Source organism: Durio zibethinus, chromosome 8 (assembly GCF_047325235.1).
Source record: "Durio zibethinus cultivar Kanyao isolate XHJ-2024 chromosome 8, ASM4732523v1, whole genome shotgun sequence".
NCBI classification, from domain to species: Eukaryota; Viridiplantae; Streptophyta; class Magnoliopsida; order Malvales; family Malvaceae; genus Durio; species Durio zibethinus.
In genome coordinates, this window is record NC_143169.1 from 28,980,103 (window position 1) to 29,005,003 (window position 24,901).

The 24,901-nt window shown below is 41.8% G+C and overlaps 4 pseudogenes; all 4 read left to right on the forward strand.

Moving 5' to 3' along the window:
* Window positions 1-4,127: 4,127 nt before the first annotated feature.
* LOC149517877 (18S ribosomal RNA) lies at window positions 4,128-5,954 on the forward strand (annotated as a pseudogene).
* A 290-nt stretch (window positions 5,955-6,244) lies between these two features.
* Window positions 6,245-6,400, forward strand: LOC149517878 (5.8S ribosomal RNA; annotated as a pseudogene).
* Window positions 6,401-6,618: 218 nt separating this feature from the next.
* LOC149517879 (25S ribosomal RNA) lies at window positions 6,619-9,962 on the forward strand (annotated as a pseudogene).
* Window positions 9,963-23,154: 13,192 nt separating this feature from the next.
* On the forward strand, window positions 23,155-24,653 carry LOC149517880 (25S ribosomal RNA; annotated as a pseudogene).
* The last annotated feature ends 248 nt before the right edge of the window (window positions 24,654-24,901 follow it).

Below are 24,901 nucleotides of genomic sequence, written 5' to 3' on the forward strand. Positions count from 1 at the left end.
AAGTCTAGTTTGGGGGAGCTAGGAGTAGGTAGCAAAACCAAATACTAAGGGGTATCAAAGCCTGGATCAAACCAAAGATGGTGACCAGAGCCTTAGTTCAAAGTGTGCAACAGATCCCCACTCATGACATGAGGAGCTAGAGTTGTCATAAGAGCTAAAGTCAGTGTGAAGAGCCAGAGTTGGCTTGGTGCAAGTTAGGGGACTTGCATAAAGGCATTGTAGTGTGGTGTGCAAGAACTATGGTAAGTTGTGCAAGCATGTTTTGGGCTATAGCATGTTTAGGGAAGATAGAGAAGAGGCTAAAAAGAGGTGCTTGAGGAATGCCCACCCACAGACAAGTCGCAGAAAGCTTTAGAAAGATATGTGCCAACAAACACTCGATTAACGAAGTGTGGGAGGTTATTTGGCAAATAATAGATTGGTTTAGAGATGTTGAAGGACCCTTGAATAAGGCACTAGAGAAGCTCATGCAATATAATAAGGCATTGGAGTCCATAGTGACAATCTTGTGAGAAGAGCTAGCTAGGCTCAAAGTTGACCATGCTATATTATGAGCAACTGTGGTTACTGATGCAAGCTTATGATCAAGAGTGAAGGTGCCTAAGCATTTCATTAATAAACTAGTGCTGTAGGTCAAGTTCAAGCTACTATGAAAAGGCATTCAAAAGTTGAGTTGGGCTAGAGTTGCTATAGAATCATTGACTCAGGTTGAGTGCAGCAAGTTTTCAAGGCCAAAAAAAAATTGAGAGAGTGGGGGAGACACCGATGGTAATTCCTTAAGAAAGGAAAAGGCTACGAGGAAGCCTAGATTTAGCAAGATTGACAAACTATCAGCAAAGGCATAGGGCCCATGAGTTACTATTTTTGTGCCAGTCCACATTGGGTTAGGGAGTGCCCAAAGCTTTCAACCATCAAATGGGAAGAGAGGTTGTCCAAAGGTAAAGTGGCAATGGTAAACAACCCTAGAAGGGGCCCAATGAGGAGTAACCAGGTGCTAGTTGAGACTGCTAAGGGATTGGGACCTCTCAAAGAGATGATAAAGGGAAAGCAATGGCAACAGAGTGCCACAACATGAGTTTTATAGTACAACCAAATTTTTCACAAGAGAGGGTACCACAGGTAACTCAGAAGAAGCACTAAAAGTGTTGATAGCATGGGTTAAAGGGACCGGCAACTACACCTAGGCCTAGCTCAATTTTGCTCGACTTGAACACTATCCCTGAGTGTTTAGAGTCTTGATCACTACCCATACCACTATTCTATGCTAGTTCCCTATGACCTGGGCCTCTAACAGGCCTTAAGGCCTAGTTCCTCTAGATGTTAGACCTAGTACCAGTAGAACTAGAATTGCTCCTTGACTCAAAGAGAACCCTTGGGTCTAGACTAGCTTGTGGATCATGACACATGGACATGCCTCAACCACCATTAACATAGAATGACCCTAAGTGCATGCATATGCCTAGACCATTATCAAGACTTGTTAGCCCTTTGTCTTGGCAAATGGCTTGATCAACATTGGCATAAGCTAGCCCTTGTACAAGTAATTCCCTTAAATACCATTAGCACATGCTGGGCCATGCACTGCATGCGAGTATCATAGGCCTAGCCACACCCCATGCACACTATAATTGAGCAATAAGTGGGTTCAGGCACATCTTTATATTTCTACCATGCCAATGCCATTTTTATGGCTTGTAAATTCGTATAATAGTCCCATAAGCTTTCATGTTAAGTTTCATGGCAAGATGACTTGTTTTCTATTTTTCATGATGTTTGGAATTTTTCACGGTTTAAGATTTTTTGAAATTTTTTTAAAAAGAGTTTTGGCCTTAAATTTGGTACTCGATGCTTGTATTTTTGTTGGCATTCATAAAATATTTAGCTAAAAATTTGAAATGTAGAAGATTTTGTGGCCATTTGGAAAAAGCATCCTCATTCCAGACACTTGGATGGCTATTGCCTATGAACTTGTAAAAGCTCTTATGCTCTTTAAGGAGGTATGAGTTGTTGAAGTTCCTTGAGGGAGAGGGGACCAATATAAAGGTCAAGGACCAGTACCTATCACGCATCATGTGCACACACCCCTGGTCCTCTACCCACAATCATCAAAACCTTTAATGCCACTGATCAAGTTCTCTAATGATGCTTCGAAGATTGTGCCTTAGGCAAAAACACATGCTCGAGGCTAGCATGTGTAGCATGGCCTAAAATCAAACTTTAGCCAAGGCCTTGACCATCAACGAAACATGTTGGCACATGGTACGGGCATATGCCTTGACTATCATCGACACAAGCTGGCCTTTGGTATGAGCACTTGCATCAACCACCATCGACACAAGCTGGCCTTTGGTATGGGCACTTGCCTCGACCACCATTGGCACATGCTAGCCCTTGGTGTGAGCACATGCCAACCCTTGGTGCAAGCATATGCCTCAATTAACATTAGCATAATCTGGACCTAATGCGAGCACATGCCTTAATTAGCATCAGTAGAAGATGGCCCTTAGTGTAGGCAATTACCTCGAACACCATCGACACATGTTGGCCCTTTCTACTGGCACTTGCCTCAAACACCATTAGCACATGCTAGGCCTTGGTGAGGGCACATGCCTTGACCACCATCGGCACATACAAACCTTTGGTGTGGGATATGCCTATTTGACAAAAGTGGCCCCATTTTAGACCCTTTAATCTATAAAATCTCTAACGCTCTTTAGGTGTTCATGATGGGCCTATCATTGTGTACATTTATGGTAACATCCCTAGAGAAAAATCTAGGGCATGCATGCCTTTTGGCCATGTTGTCTGATGACTAGCTGCTTTGGTGACTCATAGGCATCCATGGCCTAGATCGGTTAGCATGCATATGTAAAAAGGGCTTGGCTATGCTAAGCTCAAGCCCATGCCTACAATTAATCCTACCTTAAACCCCAAACCAAGTCTTTGAATCAGGTAATGGCTCTTTGGGTTGGTGCAAGTAGAAGCTATAGTTGCAGGCTTGGTCTATCCTAGTCTATTGGGTATTTGGCAATATCATGGTCTTTTCTCATCAACCATGAAAATGCCTAGGCCTAATCGAGCCCATGCATGTAGCTGATGCTACCCAAGGCCTTAGGAACAAGTTCCAGAATCAACCAATGTCTTATTCGAATGGTGACAATAAAGTTTATGTGTACAGTCTTGGCTAGACTAAGCATTGAGGGTGTATGCCACAGTTGCCTATTGGATGGCAGGGGTAGTCTCATGGACATTGCTTGTGTTTCTCCCATGCCAAGCAGTTGTGGCATGGCCTCGCACATTGTTTCATCTACTAGCTCATTGAATAATTGATTGGGTGTTATAGACCAGTGTGTGTGGATGCTACCACTTGTAGTAATAAGCATAAGAGTGGTGCTACAATTTTGCATGTTAGTAGGCTCTAAGCTTGATGCATCAAACTATTGACCTATCATCCATTTAAATCTACCCCTATGTGGTCATCATACCTTGAGGGTGCAATTAGGATCATATGCCACATGTCGAAATCAATGGAAATTGGATGTCTTACTATCTCTCATCAATCTTATGTCCTTAGGGACTACGAGTCAGACCTCAATCATGCTATGCCATTGTTGCCTATTGGATGGTAGGGGCAGTCTCGTGGACATTGCTTGTGTTTTTCCCATGCCAAGCAGTTGTGGCATGGCCTCGCACATTATTTCATTTGTTTGCTCATCGAATACTCGATTGGGTGGGTTATAGACCAGTGTGTGTGGATGCTATCACTTATAGTAATAGGCATAGGAGTGGTGCTATGGTTGTGCATGTTGGCAGGCTCCAAGCTTGATGCATCAAACTATTGACCCATCATCCATTTCAATCTACCCCTATGTGGTCATCATACCTTTAGGGTGCAATTAGGATCCGATGCTACATACTGAAATCAATGGAAACCGGATGTCTTGCCATACCTCATCAATCTTATGTCCTTAGAGGCTATGAGTCAAAACTCAATCATGCCTTGAGTCAAAACTCAATCATGCCTTGTGACCCAATTACGCCACCCAAACCTCTATGGCTGCATTGGTGCACTGGTGTTCGATAGTGCTCTTAGATGTGGAACATTCATCTAATGCTATGCATTTTATGTGCTTGACATACAAGATGTTTGTGCTCCATGTTGGCTCCCTTCATTGCTTAGTTGGTGCATTGAGGCCTATGTGGTGTTATAAACTAATTCAGATTGTGAAACTATGAATGGCTTATTAAATTAGTTATAGCTTATTCGATGGTATCTATTACTTGGATAACCATAGTAATACTAGAGCTAATACGTGCATAAACCTAAACTTCTAAAAGGGATGCATTTATTAGACAAAAGGTCGACGCGAGCTTTGCCCATTATTTTGATGATTCATGATAACTTGATGGATTGCATGGCCGTAGTGTTGTGCTAGCAACACATCATTCAAAATTTTTCCCTATGAAGTTTCGATGCTAGGATAGTGGCCTACTATGGTGGTGATGGGTGATGGAGAGTTAGGGTTTGATTCTGGAAAGGGAGCTTGAAAAATAGCTACCATATCCAAGGAAGGCAGTAGGAGCAGAAATTATCTAATCTTGACACAGGGAGTTATTGACAATAAATAATAATATTAAGCTTTATGAGTCTCGCAATTGGAATGAGTACAATCTAAATCCTTTAGCGATGATCCATTAGAGGGCAAGTTTGGTGCCAGTAGCCATAGTAATTCTAGCTCCAATAGCACAAATTTAAGTTGTTACAATTAAAAAGCTCATAGTTAGAGCTAGGGTTAAGTCATCTAGTCTACCTCACAATAAGCATCGATTTACTTGTCCCTACTACTAGCGATGTACCCTTGGCCTTAACTGGCTAGGTCATTCCTTTGACACTGCTACTTTGAAGAAATTAGAGTGCTTAAAGCAGACCCTTGCTTGTATGCATTAGCATGGGATAACATCATAGGATTTTGGTCATATTGCATTGGCCTTCGATATCAGAGTAATGATTAACAGAGACAATCAGAGGCATTTGTATTTCATAGTCAAAGGTGAAATTCTTGGATTTATAATAGACAAACAACTGCAAAAGCATTTACCAAGGATATTTTTATTAATCAAGAATGAAAGTTAGGGCTTAGAACATGATCAGATACCATCCTAGTCTTTACCATAAATGATGTCGACCAGGGATCAATGGCTGTTACTTTTAAGACTCTATTGGTACCTTATGTGAAATCAAAGTTTTTGGGTTTCAAGGGGAATATGGTCAGAGGGCTAAAACTTAAAGGAATTGATAGAAAGGCACCACCAAGAGTGGAGCCTATAGCTTAATTTCACTCAACATGGGGAAACTTACCCGATCTACACATAGTAAGGATTGACAGATTGAGAGCTTTTTCTTGATTCTATGGGTGGTGGTGCATGGCCATTCTTAGTTGGTAGAGTGATTTGTCTAGTTAATTCTATTAATGAACAAGATCTCAACCTACTAACTAGCTACACAGATGTGATTCTTCATGGCTAGCTTCTTAAAGGGACTATGGCCATTTAGGCTAAGGAAGTTTGAGGGAATACTAGGTCTATGACACCCATAGATGTTCTGGGCTGCTTATACACTATACTGATATATTGAACAAGTTTATAGCCTTGGCTGATAGGCTCGAGTAATCTTTGAAATTTCATCATGACGGGGATAGATCATTGCAATTGTTAGTCTTCAACGATGAATTCCTAGTAAGTGTGAGTTTTTAGCTCATGTTGACTATGTTCTTGCTCTTTGTACACACCGCCTATCACTCTTACTGATTGAATGGTCTGGCGAAGTGTTTGGATCATGGTGATATGGATGGTTCATTATCAGAGATGTTTAAGAAGTCCATTAAACCATATCATTTAGAGGAAGGAGTAGTCATAACAAGGTTTTCATAAGTGAAACTATAAAAGGATCATTATCGAAACCTACTCAATGAATGACCCATAAACGCATTAATGAAACATTTAGGGATGAGGGTGCCTTTATGCCCTAAGCCCCTTTCTACCTCACGCATGTGCAGCGGTTGATTCATTTTGCCTTCTAAGTGGGTGATACAATTGGTATCATTACCTATGGCTAAATAATGAACCCCTGACATGAATCACACCAATGAACCCTAATGAAAAAGAGCATGTGTGCCATTGCCATCCCATTTATGATGTATGTGAGGGCAACACCATGACTCTTTCTATCATGAAAAACCAAAATGACTATTTGCAATAGATATCTTGGCTCTCTCATTAATGACGAATGTAGCAAAATGTGATACTTGGTGTGAATTATAGAATCCCATGAATGATTGAATCTTTGAATGCAAGTTGCTTCCCATTCCATTAGGCCAAGGGCATGTCTACCTGGGTGCCATGCAGTGTTGCCCTTCCACCCCTTGCCCATTGGGCATTTGGTGAAGGGGCCTCCCATGATCTCATTGATCATGGTTGGCCCAAAAGTGAGTCCTTGGCAATGACAACACCAACCATTAGTAGTAAAGCTCTCAATGTGCCTCATCTCCTATGACATGCACTCATTGTATATCTGGACCCCATCAGGCCCCTTGCATCACTCAATTAATGCTTGCATCACCACCCTAGGTCAAGTGAGATTACCCACTAAATTTAAGCATATCAATAAGCGATGGAAAAGAAACTTACTAGGGTTCCTCTAGTAATGGCAAGCAAACTAGGAAGAGCCTAGCTTAAGAGTCGGGCACCCCTAGCATCTGAATTGTAGTCTAGAGAAGCATCTTTAGTGGTAAACTAAGCCTAACTCCACTAGGAAGGGGCACCAAAAAGGTAAGAGCCCTATTGTGCCTGGACCCTATCCCACAATGAGGTGCAGTCCGTGAGTTAGGTTGCTTGGGAATGCAACCCAAATCAAGCAGTAAATTTTATCTAAAGCTAAACGCAGGTGAGTGACCGATAGCAAAAAAGTACCACAAAAGAAAGATGGAAAGGTCTTTGAAAAGAGATTCAAATAGTGCTTGAAATAGTTATTAGGAAAGTAAATAGGGGTTGGGTATGCACCTTGGTCAGACATGGAATGGCAAGAGCCAATCTGTAGATCGACTCAAAGTATGTACCGATACGGGTCATGGTGGCAGCCTAAGCCTGGGCTTTCGATATGCCTATGGAGATGTCATTTTTGTAATAGTGGAATGCAACACAAGTCATCTCAGTGTACCTGTAGGCTCTCCATCTGACCTATCTTGAAACATGAACCAAGGAGTTTGACATGCGTACAAGTCAACAAGCTAGAAAACCCATAAGGTGCAAGAAAGCTAATTGGTGAGATCCTTCATAGGTGCACCACTTACTGACCTTGATCTTTTGAGAAGGGTTCGAGTGTATGTATGCCTGTTGGGACCGAAAAGATGGTGAACTATGCTCGAGTAGGGTAAAGCTAGAGCAAACTCTGATGAAGGCCTATAGTGATATTAACGTGCAAATCATTTGTCTGACTTGGGTTTAGGGGTGAAAAACTAATCGAACCATCTAGTAGCTAGTTACCTTTGAAGTTTCCCTCAAGATAGCAAGATCCCTTAGCAAGTTCTATAGGGTAAAGCCAATGATTAGAGGCATCAAGAATGCAATGCCCTCAACCTACACTCAAACTTTAAATAGGTAGGATAGTGCAGCTATTTCATTGAGTCGTGCCATAACTCGAGAGCTCTAAGTGGGCCATTTTTGGTAAGCAAAACTAGCAATAAGGGATGAACTGGAAGTTGAGTTATGGTGCCCAACTGCATGCTAACCTAGAACCCATAAAGAGTGTTGGTCGATTAAGATTGTAGGATGGGGGTTATGAAAGTTGAAATCCACTGAGTGTGTAACAACTTACCTATCGAATTAACTAGCCTAAAAAATGGATGCCATTTAAATGTGTGACCTATACGCAACTATCAGGGCAAGGGCAAAGGCTAGGCCCCAATGAGTAAAAGGGCATGATGGTCACTACAAAACCTGGGGCATGAGCCCCATAGAGCAGCTTCGGTGCAAATCTCAGTGGTAGTAGCAAATATTCAAATGAGAACATTAAATGCTAAAAAGGGGAAAAGTTCCATGTGAATTACACTTGCACATGGGTTAGTCAATCCTAAGAGATGGGGGAAGCCCATCTGATAGTGTGTCTAATGTGAGCTTTAAAAGGGAATTGAGTTAAAATTCTTGAGCCAAGATGCATAGGCTGACGACAATATTAGGTAGTCTAGAGGGTTGGAGGGGGCCTTGGGAAGAGTTATCTTTTCTATTTATGGCCTGCCCACCCTAGAAATGGCTCAGCCAAAGATAGGGTCCAGCAATTGAAAGAGCATCATAAGTCACATGGTGTTTGGTGTGCACTTAGTGACCCTTGAAAATCTAAAAGACTGAGTGCTCTCCATGCCTGGTCATATTCATAATCACATCACTCTCCAAAGAGAATAGCCTCTAATCAACGAAAGAATGTAGGCAAAGGAAGTCGGCAAAATGGATCCATAACCTCAAAAAAAGGATTGGGTTTGAGGGATAGGCACGGGGTCCTAATCTCAAACTCATCAACTGTCGATGCACTACTCAAGCTGCTCTTATGGCAACAGTAGGTCATTGTGTGTTGATCAAGGATGGACTTGGAAAGGCTTCCTTGAGGGCTTTCCCCAGGCAATGAACAGTCGACTCAGAATTGATGTGGACAAGGGGAATCTAGCTATTTAGTTAAAACAAAGCATTACAATAGTCCCTACGAATACTCATGCAATGTGATTTCTGCCCAATGCTCTAAATGTCAAACTGAAGAACTCAACCAAGTAAGGGTAAACGACAGGACTAACTATGACTCTCTTATGGTGGCCAAATGCCTCATCATCTAATCAGTGAGCACATGAATGGATTAACACAACTCCCATTGTTCCTATCTACTATCCAATGAAACCACAATCAAATGAATGGGCTTGGCAAAATCAGCAAGGAACCCTATTCAGCTTGACTCTAGTCCAACCTTTTGAAATGAATTGAGAGGTGTAGGATAAGTGGGAGCGCTAAGTCAAAATTGAAATACCACAACTTTTAACATTATTTTACTTATTCCATGAATCAGAGGCTGGGCAGAACCCCTTCTATTTGGCCTAAAGCCAACCTTGATCGATCAACTAAGGTAAAAAACATTGTCAGGTGGGGAGTTTGGCTGGGGTAACACATCTGTTAAAAGATAATACAGGTTTCCTAAGATGAGCTCAACGAGAATAGAAATCTCATATGGAACAAAAGGATAAAAGCTCATTTGATTTTGATTTCCAGTACAAATAAACTATGAAAGCATGGCCTGTTAATCTTGTAAACCTTTAGAATTTGAGGCTATAGGTGTTAGAAAAGTTATCAGAAGGATAACCAGCTTATGATAGACAAGTGTTCATAGTGATGTTGCTTTTTGATCCTTTAATGTTGGCTCTACCTATCATTGTGAAGCAAAATTCACCAAGTGTTGGATTGTTCACCCACCAATAAGGAATTGAGCTAGGTTTACACTGTCATAGGATAGGTTAGTTTTACCATACTAATGGTAGCGTCACAATAATAATTCAACCTAATACGAGAGGAATCATTGATTCGCGCATTTGGTTATCCCACTTGGTTGAAAAGCTAGTGGCATGAAGCTACCATGCGTTTGATTATGACCGAATGCCTCTACATTAGAATCTAGGTTAGAAGGGACACATGCATCTATCGCCCAACTATCGACCAGTAGTAGGGGCCTATGCCTTGAAGGGAACATGTCATAGGTGTAGCACCCATAGCAAACAAGCCATACGAGCCTCCTTGGAGCTCAATTCCTATCGAGTGGTGGGAAAAATCCTTTGTAGATAACTTAAATACACGATAAGGTATTGTAAGTCACAGAGTGGCATTGTTGCCATGATCCACTGAGATTCAACCTTTTTGTTGCATTGATTAACCCCTCCCCCCACCATAGCCACTGAAGTCCTCTCACTTTTTTTTTTCACCACACCTCTCTAGGGTTGGGGATGAATGGTGTTCTCCATTGCAATTGATTTAGTCAGGTGATAATGTCCCTTCCTTGAGCATACAAGTAAACAACAATTAAATGCTCTTGGTATTTGTTATAGTGATCGACTCACTTTTGGTGTAGGCACTTGCCTCGAACTCCATCGACACATGCTGGCCCCAATGCAAGTTGTTGCCTTGAGCACCATCGACAACATTTGGCCCTTGGTTGGTGTAGTCAATTGCATCTAACACCATTTGTAGATGCTAGCCCCTTGGTGTGAGATGTTACCTTAGACACCAAAGCTAGATGCTGGCACTTACCTCGACCATCATTGATATAAATGGGCCCTTGTTATGGGTTGTTGCCTCAAACACCTCTTTGGTAAATGCTGACACTTGGTGCAGCATGTGTACCATGAACCTTCCACCCAAGGCACTTGTCTGCCCCTCGATTACCATTGACACTAAATGATGCTCAGTGCATGGGTTATAGGCTTTAATCTCAAGCCAAACTCCATGTAGATTGACCCCATCGGCCTAAGTCAGCCTACAAAACTCAAGTGCTCAACATAATTCGAGCTTGTCAAAAATTGTGTTGCTGTGTTAGGCCCTTCTAGAAGCCCTCAAATATGATCCTCCTAGGACTGTGTTCAAGTGGGCCCACACCTTGGTATGGCCATGCACCCCTACCTAGGCCTGACCATGCACTCACACCTCGGTCATCAATGCCCGCACCTAGTTCTGACTATGTGCCTATGCATCACTTATCAATGCCCACACCTGGGCATGGCTTAATTTTGCCAAATTTGAACACTGTGTATGAGCCTCTTGAGTTTTGATTACTGCTCATACCACTGTTCTATGCTAGTTTCTCGTGACCTAGGCCTCATGACCTAGGCCTTAAGGCTTGTCCCCCTAATTGTTGTACCTTGTCTCGCTAGAACTTGAACTGCTCCTTGACTTGGAGAGAACCATTGGGCTAGGACCAGCTTGTATATTGTGACACATGCATATAACTCAACCACCATCGAGACAAGTTGGCCCTTGGTCTTAGTGCATGCTTCAACCATCATCAGCAAATGTTGGCCCTTTGTGTAGGTAGTTCCTTCAATCACCATTGCAACATGCTAGGTTGTGCACTATGCAAGGGTATCCTATGCCCGGGCCATGCACCATGCACACCACTATCGGGTAGTAGGTAGGGTCAAGCGCATCTTCAAATTTTTATTGTCCTAATGGCATTTTTATGGCTCATAAATTCATATAGGCACTCACCAATGCCCACACTAAGGCCAAGCTCAATTTTGCTGAACATGGCACCATGCTTGAGCATCCAAAGTCTTGATCACTACCCATACCATTGTTCTGGGTTGGTTCCCTATGATTTGTGCCTTTTATAGGCCTCTAGGCTTGGTTCCCCCTAATTTTCGAAACCTATCCTGCTAGAACTAGAACTGCTCCATACTTAGAAAAAATCCCTAGGCCTGGACCAACTTGCAGACCATGACACATACACATGCCTCGACCACCAATGGGACATGTTGGCTATTAGTCTCGACACATGTTTTGACCACCACTAGCACATGTTGGGTTACGCACCACGCACAAGTATCCTAGACCCAAGCCATGCACCTTTCGTGCCACGATCAAGTAGTAGGTGGGTTCAAGCACATCTTAATATTTCTACCATGCCAATGCCATTTTTATGGCTTGTAAATTCATACAAGCACTTATTAGCAACCACACTTAGGCTTGGCTCAATTTTTCCAAACATGAACACTGTGGCTAAGCCTCTAAAGTCTTGAACACTACCCATACCATTGTTCCACGTTAGTTCCTTGTGACTTGGGCCTTATTAAGCCTCAAAGCTTGGTCTCCATGGCTATTAGATCCTGTCCTATAAGAATAGGGACTGCTCTTCTACTCAAAGAAAACCCTTGGACCTAGACTACCTTGTAAACCATGACACATGCACATGACTCAACCACTATCGAACAAGTTGGCCCTTGGTTTCGATATATGCTTTGACCACCATTGGCACATGCTAGCCTTTTGTGTGGAAAATTCTTTTAAGCACCAATAACACATGCTACATCATACCCCACATGTTGGTATCTTAGGCCTGGGCCAGGCAACAAGTGCACCATGATCGGGTAGTGGGTAGGTTTAGGAGCATCTTCATATTTTTGTCATACCAATGTCATTTTTATTGCTTGTAAATTCATAAAAGCTCTCACCAACATTCGCATCTAGGCCTGGCTCAATTCTACTAAACATGAACACCATGCCTGAGCCTTTGGAGTCTTGATCACTACCTATACCATTGTTCTAGGTTAGTTCCCTATGACTTGGGCCTCTAGTAGGCCTCAAGGCCTGGTCCCTTTGGCTATTGGACCCTATGTCACTAGAACTAGAACTACTCCTTGACTTGGAGAAAACCTTTAGGCCTGGACTAGCTTACGAACTGTGACACATGCACAAGCCTCGGCCATTATTAGGACATGTTGGCCCTTGGTTTCGACACATGCTTTGACCATGTACACCACATGCTGGTGTCTTGGGCCTAGACCATGCACTATGTGCACCACGACTAGGCAATAGGTGGGTTCAGGCACATCTTTATACTTTTACCATGCCAATGCCATTTTTATAGCTTGTAAATTCATATCAGCACTCACTAGTGCCCACACCTAGGCTTGGCTCAATTCTGCCAAATAAAAATGCCATGTATGAGCCTCTAGAGTCTTAATCACTGCCCATACCACTATTTTGGGCTAGTTCCTTGCAACCTGCACCTCTTATAGGCCTCAAGACTTGGTCCTCTAGCTATCAGACCTTGTCCCACTAAAACTAGAACTACTTAGCTTAAAGAAAACCTTTGGGCTAGACCAGCTTGTGAATTATGAAACATGTGCATGCCTCGATCACTATTAGGACATGTTCACCCTGGGTCTTGGCATATGCTTGACCACCATCAGCACATACAGGGCTATGCACCACACACAGGTATCCTAGGCTTGAGCCATGCACCATGCACACCATAATTAAGCAATAGGTAGGTTCATGCACATCGACATATTTCTACCATGCTAATGCCATTTTTATGTCTTGTAAATTCATATAAGCACTTACTGATGCCTGCATCTGGGATTGGTTTAATTTGACCAAACATGAACACTGTGTCGGAGCCTCTAAAGTCTTGATAATTACCCATACCACTATTTTGGGCTAGCTCCTTGTGACCTAGGCCTCAAGGCCTTGTCTTCCTGGCTATTGGACCCTTTGCCACTTGAATTAGAACTGTTATCCTACTTGAAAGGAACCCTGGGCTTGGACCAACTTATGGACTGTGACACATGCACATGCCTCGACTACCATCAAGACATGTTAGCCTTTGGTCTCAGCATATGCTTTGATTAACATCAACACATGCTAATTGTGCAGGTAGTCCCTTCAAACACCATTAGCACATGCTAGGCTATGCACCATGCATGGGTATCCTGGGCCTAGGCTATGCACCATACACACCATGGCTGTGCAACAGGTGGTTTAGGCACATTTTCGTATTTTTTTCATGCCAATGCTATTTTTATTGCTTGTAAACTCCTATAAGCACTCACCAGTGCCTGCACTTAGGCTTGGCTCAATTCTATCAAACATGAATACTATGCCTGAGCCTTTGGTGTCTTGATCATAGCCCATACCTTTGCTCTCTGTTAATTTCTCATGACTTGGGCCTTTAGTAGGCCTCAAGGCCTAGTCCTCTTAGCTGTCGACCTTATCCCACTAGAATTGGAACTACTTCTTGACTCAGAGAGAATCTTTAGGCCTAGACTAGTTTGCAGACCATGACACATGCACATGCCTTGACCACTGTCAGGACATGTTGGCCTTTAGTCTTGGCACATGCTTAAACCACCATTGGCACATGTTGGCCCTTTATGTGAGCAGTTCCCTCAAACACCATCAGCACATACTAGGTTGCACAGTACACGTAGGTATCCTCGACTTAAGTAGCACACCATGTGCATCATGATCAATTAATAGGTGGGTTCAGGTACATCTTCATATTTCTACGAAGCCAATGCCATTTTTTGTCTTGTAAATTCATATAAGCACTCACCAGTGCTCGTATTAGGCCTGGCTAAATTTTTTTATACTTGAACATCGTGCCTAAAACTCTAGAGTCTTGATCAATCCTCGTACCATTATTTTAGGCTAGTTCCCAATGACTTGGGCCTTTAGTATGCCACAAGGCCTAGTCTCCCTGGCTGTCAAACCCTATCCCACTAGAACTAGAACTGCTTTTCAACTTAGAGACCAGCTTGCAAACCATGACACATGCACATTCCTCAACCACCATTGGCACCCAATGACCCTTAGTGCGTGCACATGCCTTAACCACCATTGGGACATGTTGGCCCTTGGTCTCAGCCCATGTGTCAACCACCATTGGCCATGTTGGCCTTGATGGAGGTTGTTGCCTTGACACTATCGCCAAATGTTGGCACTTGGTGTGACATAGGTACCTAACGCTTGCACCACTCTTCTATCCCTCCTAAGGCACTTTTTTACCCTTACAATGCCATAGACACAAAATGATGCTTGGTGCATGTGTGGCAGTCTTGATCTTAAGCTAAACTTCATGTGGCCTTAGGTAGGGAATTGACACCATGTGCCTGAGTTAGCCTATGAAACTTAAGTGCTCAGCATAATTCTAGCTTATCAAAGATTGTGCTATAGTATTGGGCCTTTTAAAAGCCCCTAAATCTGATTTGCCTAGGACTATGTTTAGGCATGCTTGCACCTAGGTCTGACCTCCACCCATACCTTGATCATCAGTGCCCTTTCTTGGTTCTAACTGTGTGCCCATGCATCACTTACCAGCACTCGCACTTGGGTTTGACTCAATTTTGCCAAACTTGAACACCATGCCTAAACCTTTGGAGCTTTGATCATTGCCCATACCACTATTCTATGCTAGTTTCCCATGACCTAAGCCTCTGGTATACCTCAAGGCTTGGTCCCCTTGGCTATCAGACTTTGTTGCACTAGAACTAGAATTGCTGTTTGACTCAGAGGGAACCTTTGGCTTGGACAGCTTGCAAACTGTGACACAAGAATTTTTCTTGACCACTATCAGTACATGTGTTATAGCCTACATGAGAGTTACCTAATGCTGAGCCTGAGGACCATTTGAGAGAAGCTTCTGGAAAGCCTAAAGAAGATGGTGCAAGCACTATAGGTGCAAAGGCTCTAGATAAGCTTGGACACAAGCCAGGTGCATGGGTGTAAAACCTTTTAGAAGAGCTAGATATAAAATTTGGTATGGTTACTATAGCACCAAGTAGGGAAGCTTTTGGAAGGCCTGAGGTATAGGCACTCTACGAGAGAGCCTGAAACTTTCTAAACCTGGTGTGCCACAAAGTGTTTGGAACTAGCTCCTTTCTAAAAATTCCCTAACCAACCTTGTATATGTCTAGAGGCCTTGGAACCCTTTAGAATGTATATAAGATTCACATACTTGGCTTCGTAGTGACCACATAGGCCATTGGGGATCAAGTATAAATAGAGTGGCCTTTTTCCCCATAGGACCAACTCATAAGCTAGTGAACTTGTGAACCAACAAAGCTTTTCAAGCACATTTGTACATAAGCCACATTATTATAGCAATAGAAAGGTTCTTGGGTTCTTTCACTAGTGCCTTCTTAGTGTGCTATAGTGTTTGATTGTCTTTAGGGTCCAATTAGTCCTTAGTGAATGGCACATTCACTCAACCTAGTTAAAGGTTAACTTAGGCATATCTGGATGGTAGTTTTTTGCCTAAGGCCACATGGTTACAAGGCTTAAGATCAAAGCCTATGACAATTGGTATTAGAGCACAGTTTGGTGTGTGATCCTAATCTAAGACAATGTCTACTTCCAAGATAAGCGACCAACATGTTGAGGGGTAAAAGGCTCACAAGACACACTATAGGAAATGGCAAAAAAGGTACTAGTAGGGACATGATCTTAGCCTTTAATGCTCAGTTGGCCAAGGTAGAGTTGGTCATAGTTGAAATACAAGACAAGTACAAAGACTAAATGGAGGAATTAGTCTTAGCTAGAAAGGAGATCGTGGAAGAGTTAAGGCAAACTCTTTTCAAAGAGATCAAAAGCCTCACCCATAAGAACTCCACCTAAAGGCCCTGGTCGAAGCCATGAGGAAGGAGATGGAGTAGCTCAAGAAGAGTCTCTCCATATATAAGGTACCTTAAGGGAGGCATACTCACAATAGCTCCTAAGACTAAGGTGGAAGTCCCAAGCCAAACAAGTTTAAGGGCACATGGTCTGCAAAGGATGTAGATAACTTTTTATAGGCCAAGGAGCTGTATTTCCATACAATGGGCATCAAGAAAGATGCTACTAAGGTAACTACTACATCTATGTATCTTGTAGATAACACATTTCTATGGTGGTGTCATTGGTCCAAGGAGGCCAAATGCAGGGTTACTATAATTGAAACATAGGAGGAGCACCAAAAGGAGTTTAGGCAATAGTTTTACCCACAATAGGCTGTGGAAGAGGCACACATAAAGCTATAGTGGTTTACCCAATGTGGAAAGGTGTGGGACTATGTTTGAGAGTTCTTAAAACTTATGCCCCAATTTCCCAACCATAGGGAGGATGAGGCCCTTTAGGCATTTATGGATGGGCTCAAGCCTTGGCTAAGTAAGGGCTAAGGAAGATGGGTGTCCAAGACCTCACCTAAGCCATGACAGCCATTGAATTCTTAGTGAAATTCAAGAAAGAGGACAAGTCTAAGTTTTCCATGGCTAAAGGCAAAAGCAAAAGTGAGAGAGACAAGAAGAAGGATAAATGACCAATGACCAAGGATGGACCCATGACCTATTTTCTTTGTGATGGTCAATACCAAGCCAAGGACTATCCTAATAGAGCCAAACTCATGGCCATTGTCAAAAGGTATGAGAAACAACCTGAAAAGCAAGGAATGAAGCTTGGTTTGATCTTGCTAAGTTCTATCTTAGCAAATAAGAGGCACAAGAGGAAAGGGCTCATGTTTACCAAAATCTCGTTATGGGCAAGTGCTTAAATGCCCTGGTAGACACAAGTGCATCTGATCTTTTCATGTTCAAAAGAGTGGCAAATAGACTAAGGCTCAAGGTTAAGAAAGGAGCTAGATGGATCAAGACCATTAACTCTAAAGAGGTTTTGATTGTAGGCATGGCACAAGGAGTCGAATTATAACTTGGTGCATGGAAAAGCAAGGAATCCATCGAGGTAAACCCATTTGATGGCTATAACTTTATTATTTATTTTCCTTGTTCCCTTTGCCAACTACATTTACATCTTTGACCATCGATGCCAATGCATTGTCTTTGTGAAATGAGAGCAAGGGACTAGAACCATGGTACTATCACCCATCCAACTTGCCAAGGGCATGTGAAAAGACAACACCACCTTTGAGGTGCTAGAGGTGTTTAAGTCATTCAAGGATGAAATGCCTATAGAATTGCCAAGAGACTACCACCTAAGTGAGAGGTAGACCATAAGATCAAGCTACTTTTTAATGCCAAGCTACCAGTCTAAGCCCCATATAGGATGTCACCTCTAAAGCTAGAGGAGCTAAAGAGACAACTTAAAGAGATTCTAGATGCAAGGTTCATCAAGCCCTTTAAAGCTCTATATGGTGTACTAGTCTTATTTTAGTAGAAGCATATGGGTCCTTTTGAATGTGCATCAACTACCAGGTGCTTAATAAGCTTACGATGAAAAACAAGTATCCCATTCCCTTCATTGCTAACTTGTTTGACTAGCTGGCAGAAGCATGATGGTTCATTAAGCTAGATCTAAAATTGGGATACTATTAAGTAAGGATAGTCAAAGTTAATGAATAAAAGACACAAATATGACTTGCTATGAGGCATATGAGTTCCTAGTCATGCCTTTCAGTTTGATGAATGCACCCATGACATTTTGCATGCTGATGAACAAGGTACTACAACCTTTCCTTAACCAATTTATTGCTGTATACCTTGATTATATTGTTATCTATAGTCGAACACTCGATGAGGATGTAGATCACTTGTGGTAGGTGTTCCAAGTACAAAAGAGAATGAACTATATGTAAAAAAGGAGAAATGTACATTCGCCCAGCATGAGGTCTCATTCTTAGGCCATATTATGGAAAATGGCCAGATTTGGATGAATGTTGACAAGGTCCATGCAATCCAACAGTGGAAGTTGCCAACTAAGGTCATGGAGTTGTAGTCATTCCTTGGTCTGACAAGTTGCTATCAACACTTCATAAAGGTGTACTAATCCATTATAGCACCCTTGATCGACATGCATAAGAAAAGATAAGTTTAGGAATGGAGTCTCAAGAGCCAAGAGGCCTTCGATCACCTAAAGTAACCTACCACATCAAACCATATAAGGTACACATTAATGCATCCAAATTTGTTATTGGAGGTGTGTTGATGCAAGACCGACACCCAATTGCCTTCAAGAGTAAAATGTTGAATGAGACCAAGCATTAATATACGATTTAAGAGAAAGAGATGATTGTCATAGTGCATTGCTTGTGCACATAAAGGCATTACTTGTTGGGAAGTAAGTTTGTGGTGATAACCTACAGTATGGTGACCAACTGCTTTTAAAGTCAGACGAAGCTTATTCCTAAACAAGCACATTTATAAGACTTTCTACTTGAGTTTGTTTTTACCATAGAGTACAAGCCAGGAAGGGCCAATGTCATGGTTGATGCACTTAGTTGCAAGGTCAAACTAGTAGCAATCAATAGGCTAGATGGTTTTTTGGTGGCATATATCAAATATGGGTTGACCAAAGACCCCACAACCTAAACCTTGATCGAGTACATGAAGCAAGTGAAAACTAGATAGTTCTAGCTTAAAGGTGATCTACTTTACACCATGGGAAACTAATTCTTTGTCCTATAATTTGACAAGCTATGAAAGGAAGTCATGAAAAAGTGTCATGACTCATGATAAACAGGCAATCCAAGTGTGCACTACATCTTAGCCCTTATTAAGGATCGATACTATTGGCCTAGGATAAGGGATGATGTGGAGGCCTATGCCAAAACTTATCTTATGTGCCAAGAAAACAAGATACAACAAAAGTCCCCCACTAACCCCCTAGAACCACTGTTGCTTTTTAAGCACCCATAAGAAAGTGTCTCCGTAGATTTTATTATTGGACTACCCAAGTTGGATTGTAGTGGTAGCATCTTTGTAATGATGGACTGGTTCTCCAAGAATGGAACCTTCATTCCAGTAACTAAAGAATGCCCAGTAGAGGAAGTAACCCAATTGTTCCTTAAGAATCTGGTTAAGTATTGAGGTGTTCCTCAATCCATCATTAGTGATCGAGATCATCAATTTATGGGCAAGATCTAAAGTGAATTAGTCAGGCTCTTAGGGTCAGACTTGAGGTTCTACACCATTGTGCACCCTCAGATGAATGGGCAAATTGAGAAGGTTAATGCCTTATTAGAAGTGCACCTCCAACACTATGTTAGTGCCTTCCAATGAGATTGGCCTAACCTGTCGGATGTATCTTAGTTCTCATAAAATCTTCAGTGAAGTGAGGCTATGAATAAAAGTCCTTTTGAGATTGTGATCAAATAGTCACCATGTATATCTAGTGCTATTACCTCAGGGTACACAAGATCGAACCCAACCACTTATAAATTTGGCAAGGCATGGCAAGAACAAGTCGATCTAGCCTAAATGTGTCCAGATAAGGTAGCAAAGTGATTGAAAAAATAAGATAATTGAAAGTGATGGGACATGTAGTATCAAGTAGGGGACTAGGAACTAGTCAAGCTACACTTGGTGTTATGGTATCCAGGGATATAGAAGAGGCTTACTTATAGGTACAAAGGTCTTTTCAAAGTTTTAAAGTGAATAGGCAAGGATGCATACAAGCTTGAGCTTCCCCTAAAGCTCATGGTACATCTAGGGTCTGATGTAAGTATGCTCAAGCCCTACCATAATGACTTGGATAATCCTTCTTAAAGCCAATCAAAGAGAGCACCAGTAGGCCCTTTATGATTGAAAGGTTGAGCATAACTTAGCCAACCACGAGGTAACACATGCCTAAGCATGAGTACTTAGTACAATGGAAAGGCCAGTCAGATAGTAAGATAAGCTAAAAGCCAGTTGAGGCATTATGGTAGTTCTAAAATCAGATTGACAAGTTCCATGAAGAAGACATGATGAGGGCATCAACGAAATAGATAGGGGAAAATGTCACACCCTGCATCAGCAATATCAAGACCAAGGCTTGAGCACCGTTGTTTAAAGGTTAGACCATCGATGAAGTACTAGTCTACAAGAATAAGTCCCTATGTGAGTTACTTGATGCTAAGCCTAAGGACCATTTGGGAAAAGCTTCTAGAAAGCCTTAGAAAGATGATATAGGCACTATAGGTATGAAGGCTCTAGATAAGCATAGACACAAGCTAGATGCATGGGTGTAAAACCTTCTAGAAGAGCCAAATATGAAATAGGTATGGTTACTGTACCATCAAGTAGGGAAAAACCCAAGGCATGGGCACTTTATGAGAGAGCTTGGAACCTTCTAGACCTAGTGCACTACAGAGTGTCTGAGCCAACACCTTTCTAAAAATTTCCTAACCGACCTTACATGTGTCTAAGGGCCTTGGAACCCTCTAGAATGTATATAAAAGTCATATACTTGGCTCTTTAGTGACCACATAGGCTATGGGGGTTCAAGTATAGATAGGGGTGCCCCCACCCCTATGGGACCAACTCATGAGCTAGTGAACTTGCAAACCAACAAAGCTCTTCAAGCATATTTGTACATATACCATATTGTTTAAGCAATAAAAAGGATCTTGTATTCTTTCACCAGTGCCTTCTTAGTGTGCTATAGTGTTTAATTATCTTTAGGGTCTGACTAGTCCTTGGTGAGTGGCACACTCAATGAACCTAGTTAAAGGTTGACTTAGGCATATATGGATGGTAGTTTCCCACCTAAGGCCACATGATTGCAAGGCTTAAGGCTGAAGCCTATGATACATGCATATACCTCAACCACCATCAAGACATGTTTGCCTTTTATCTTGGCACATACTTTAACCATCATCGACATATGCTGGCCCTTGTGTGGGTAGTTACCTTAAACATCATTGACAAATGCTGAACCATACACCATGCACACCTTGATCAGATAATAGGTAGGTTCAGGCACATCTTCATATTTCTACCAATCTAATGCCATTTTTATGCCTTGTAAATTCATATAATGGTCCTCTAAGCCTTTATGTGAAGTTTCATGGCAATATGAATCATTTTCTATTTTTCATAATTTTTAAAATTTTTTATGATTTAGGACTTTTTGCTCTAAGTTTGGTACATGTGATCCTTGTATTTTTCTTGGCATCCATAAAAAAATTCAACTAAAAAATCAAAGTGTAGAAGATTTTGTGGCCATTTGAAAAAAAATGTACCTATTTCAGATACTTGAATGGCTACTCACTGCAAACCTCTAAAAGCTCTTATGCTTTAAGGGGGAGTGAGTTGTTGAGGCTCTTTTGGGTATAAGAGGCCAAAAATGAAGGCCAAGGGCCAGTAGCTATTGCACATCTTTTGCACACACCCCTCGAGCCCCCACCTCAATTGCCAAGACCTTTAATACCATTAGTGAGGTTCTCTAGTGATGCTCTGGTGATGGTGCCCTAGGCAAAAAAATGTAGCACTAGCACATGCTCAAGCCCAGCTTGTGCATCATGGCCTATAATCAAACTTCAACTAAGGACTTACCATCAATGGCATATGTTAGTGCATAGTGCAGGCACATGCCTCTACCATCATTGGCACGTGTTGGTGCATGGTTCGGGCACATGTCTCGACCATCATTGGCATAAGCTACTTTTTGGTATAGGCACTTACCTTAACCACCATCAGCATAAGCTAGCCCTTGGTATGGGCATTTGTCTCGACCACTACTGGCACATACTGGCCTTTGGTGTGGGCACCTACTTTAATCAGCGTCAGTAGAAAATTCCCCTTGGTGCAAGTAGTTACCTCGACTGCCATTGGCACATGCTATCTCTTTCTATGAGCACTTATCTCAAACACCATTAGCACATGCTTGGCCTTAATGTGGGCCCATGCTTTGACCACTATTGACACCTATGAACTCTTAGTGTAGGATATGACTATTTGAAAATAGTGTCCCTATTTTAGATAGTTTAATGTTTACTACAAGTATATATGTAAAATCTTTCATGCTCTTCAAGGGATGGTTGTTCAGGTCCCTTTCCCCCCCACAAAGGGAGTAGGTATGTGTAATAGGCCTGTCATTATATATATCCATGCCGACATCCCTATAGAAAAATCTAGGTTGTGTATGCCTTTTGGTCATGCTATTTGGTGACTTCTTGCTTCGGTGACTTGTAGGCACCCATGGCCTAGATAGGCTAGCATGCATATAGAAATGTGCCTTGGCTATGCTGAGCTCAAGCTTATGCCTATGGCTGATGCTACCCCAAAACCTAGAGGAAGTCCCTGAATAGGGTAGTAGCTCTTAGGGTGGTGTAAGTAGAAGCTATGGTCATAGGCTAGGTCTTGCCAAGTATCTTAAGTATTTGGCTATCTCATGGTCCTTTCCAACCACTGAATGAGAGTGAGCATTGGTGAATCGACCATCAGTGCAAATCTTAGTGGTAGTAGTAATTATTCAAATGAAAACTTTTAAGGTTGAAGTAGGGAAAAGTTCCATGTGAACAGCACTTGCACATGGGTTAGACGATCCTAGAAGATGGGGGAAGCCTGTTCAATAGTGTGTCTAGCATAAGCTTTGAAAACTAATCGGGTTAAAATTCCTAAACCAAGATGCAATGATTGACAGTAAGATTAGAGAGTCTGAGACATTGGGGGGCTTTAGGAAGAGTTATCTTTTCTATTTAACAGCCTCCCTAACCTAAAAATGGCTCAGTTAGAGGTAAGGTCTAGTGGCTAGAAGAGCACTATATGTCATATGGTGTCTAGTATGCCCCTGATGACCTTTAAAAATCTAGAGGATCAAGTGTTGTCCATGCCCATCATATTCATAACCACATATGGTTTCCAAGGTGAATAGCCTCTAGTCGATGGAACAATATAGGTAAGGGAAGTTAGCAAAATGGATCCATTAGCTTGAGAAAAAGATTGGCTTTGACGGTTGGACATAGAGGTCCTAGTCTCAAACTTGTAGATTGGCTATGCACTGTTCAAGCCACTCCTATAGTGAGAGCTAGTCATCGCATGCCAACCTAAGGATGAACTGGGAATGGCTCCCTTAGGGGCTTTCCCTAGGTAATGAATAGTTAACTCAACATTGGTATGGACAAAAGGAATCTGACTATTCAATTAAAACAAACCATAGTGATGGTCCTTACAGATACTCATGTAATGTGATTTTTGCCCAATGCTCTAAATGTCAAAGTGAAGAAATTCAACCAAGTAAGGGTAAACAACAGGAGTAACTATGACTCTTTTAAGGTAGCCAAATGCCTCATCATCTTACTAACATGCATGATTAGATTAATGAGATTCCTACTATCCCTATCTATTATCCAGCGAAGCCATAGCCAAGGGAATGGGCTCAACAAAATTAGCAAGGAAAGAAAACCCATATTAGCTTGACTCTAGTTTGACTTTGTGAAATGACTTTAGAGGTGTAGAATGATAGGAACCTTGAGGCAAAATTGAAATACCATTACTTTTAATGTTATTTACTTATTCAATGAATAAGATGCAGGGCATGATCCCTTCTTTTGGCCCAAGGCCAGCCTCAGTCGATCAATCTGGGTAGAAAACATTGTCAGCTAGAGAGCTTGGTTATGGTAGCACATCTGTTAAAAGATAACACAAGTGTCCTAAAATGATCGCAATGAGAACAAAAATCTCATGTCAAACAAAAAGGTTAAAGCTTGTTTGATTTTAAGTTCTAGTATGAATACAAACCATGAAAGCATGGCCTATCAATCCTTTAGACCTTCAAATTTTGAAGCTAGAGATGTTAGAAAGTTACCACAAGAATAACTGGCTTGTGGCAACCAAGTATTCATAGTGACGTTGCTTTTTTATCCTTCAATGTTGGCTCTTCCTATCATTCTGAAGCAGAATTCACCAAGTGTTGGATTGTTCACCCATCAATAAGGATTGTGAGTTGGTTTGGGACCATTATGAGATAGGTTAGTCTTAGACTACTGATGGTAGCATCGTAATAGTAATTCAACCTAATATGAGAGGAATCATTGATTTGCATAATTGGTCATCATGTTTGGTTGAAAAGCTAGCAGCATGAAGCTACCATGTGCTAGATTATGACTGAACACCTCTAAGTCATAATCCAAGCTAGAAGTGATGCATGCATCTATCACCTTATTGTCAACCCATAGTAGAGGCCCATGGCCCCCAAAGGCATGTGTCATAGGTGTAGCCCTTATGGTGGACAAGCTACATAGGCATCCTTAGAGCTCAATTCCCATTGAGTGGTAGGTAGATCCTTTATAGTTGACTTAAATACATGATGGGGTATTGTAAGTGGCAGAGTGGCCTTGCTACCATGATCTACTAAGATTTAGCCCTTTGTCACTTCAATTTATCCGTCCCCTCATAGCCACCAAAGTCTCTTCACTTCATTTTTTACCCCACACTCATCTGGGGTTAGGGATAAATAGTTTTCTCTGTTGCAATTGATTCAGTAGGTTGATGACATCCTTCCTTCAAGCATCCAAATAAACAACAACCAAATACTCTTAGTATTTGTTACAGGGATAGGCTTACCTTTGGTGTGGGCACTTGCATTAAACTCCATTAACACACACTAGCCCATAGTATAGGTTATTGCA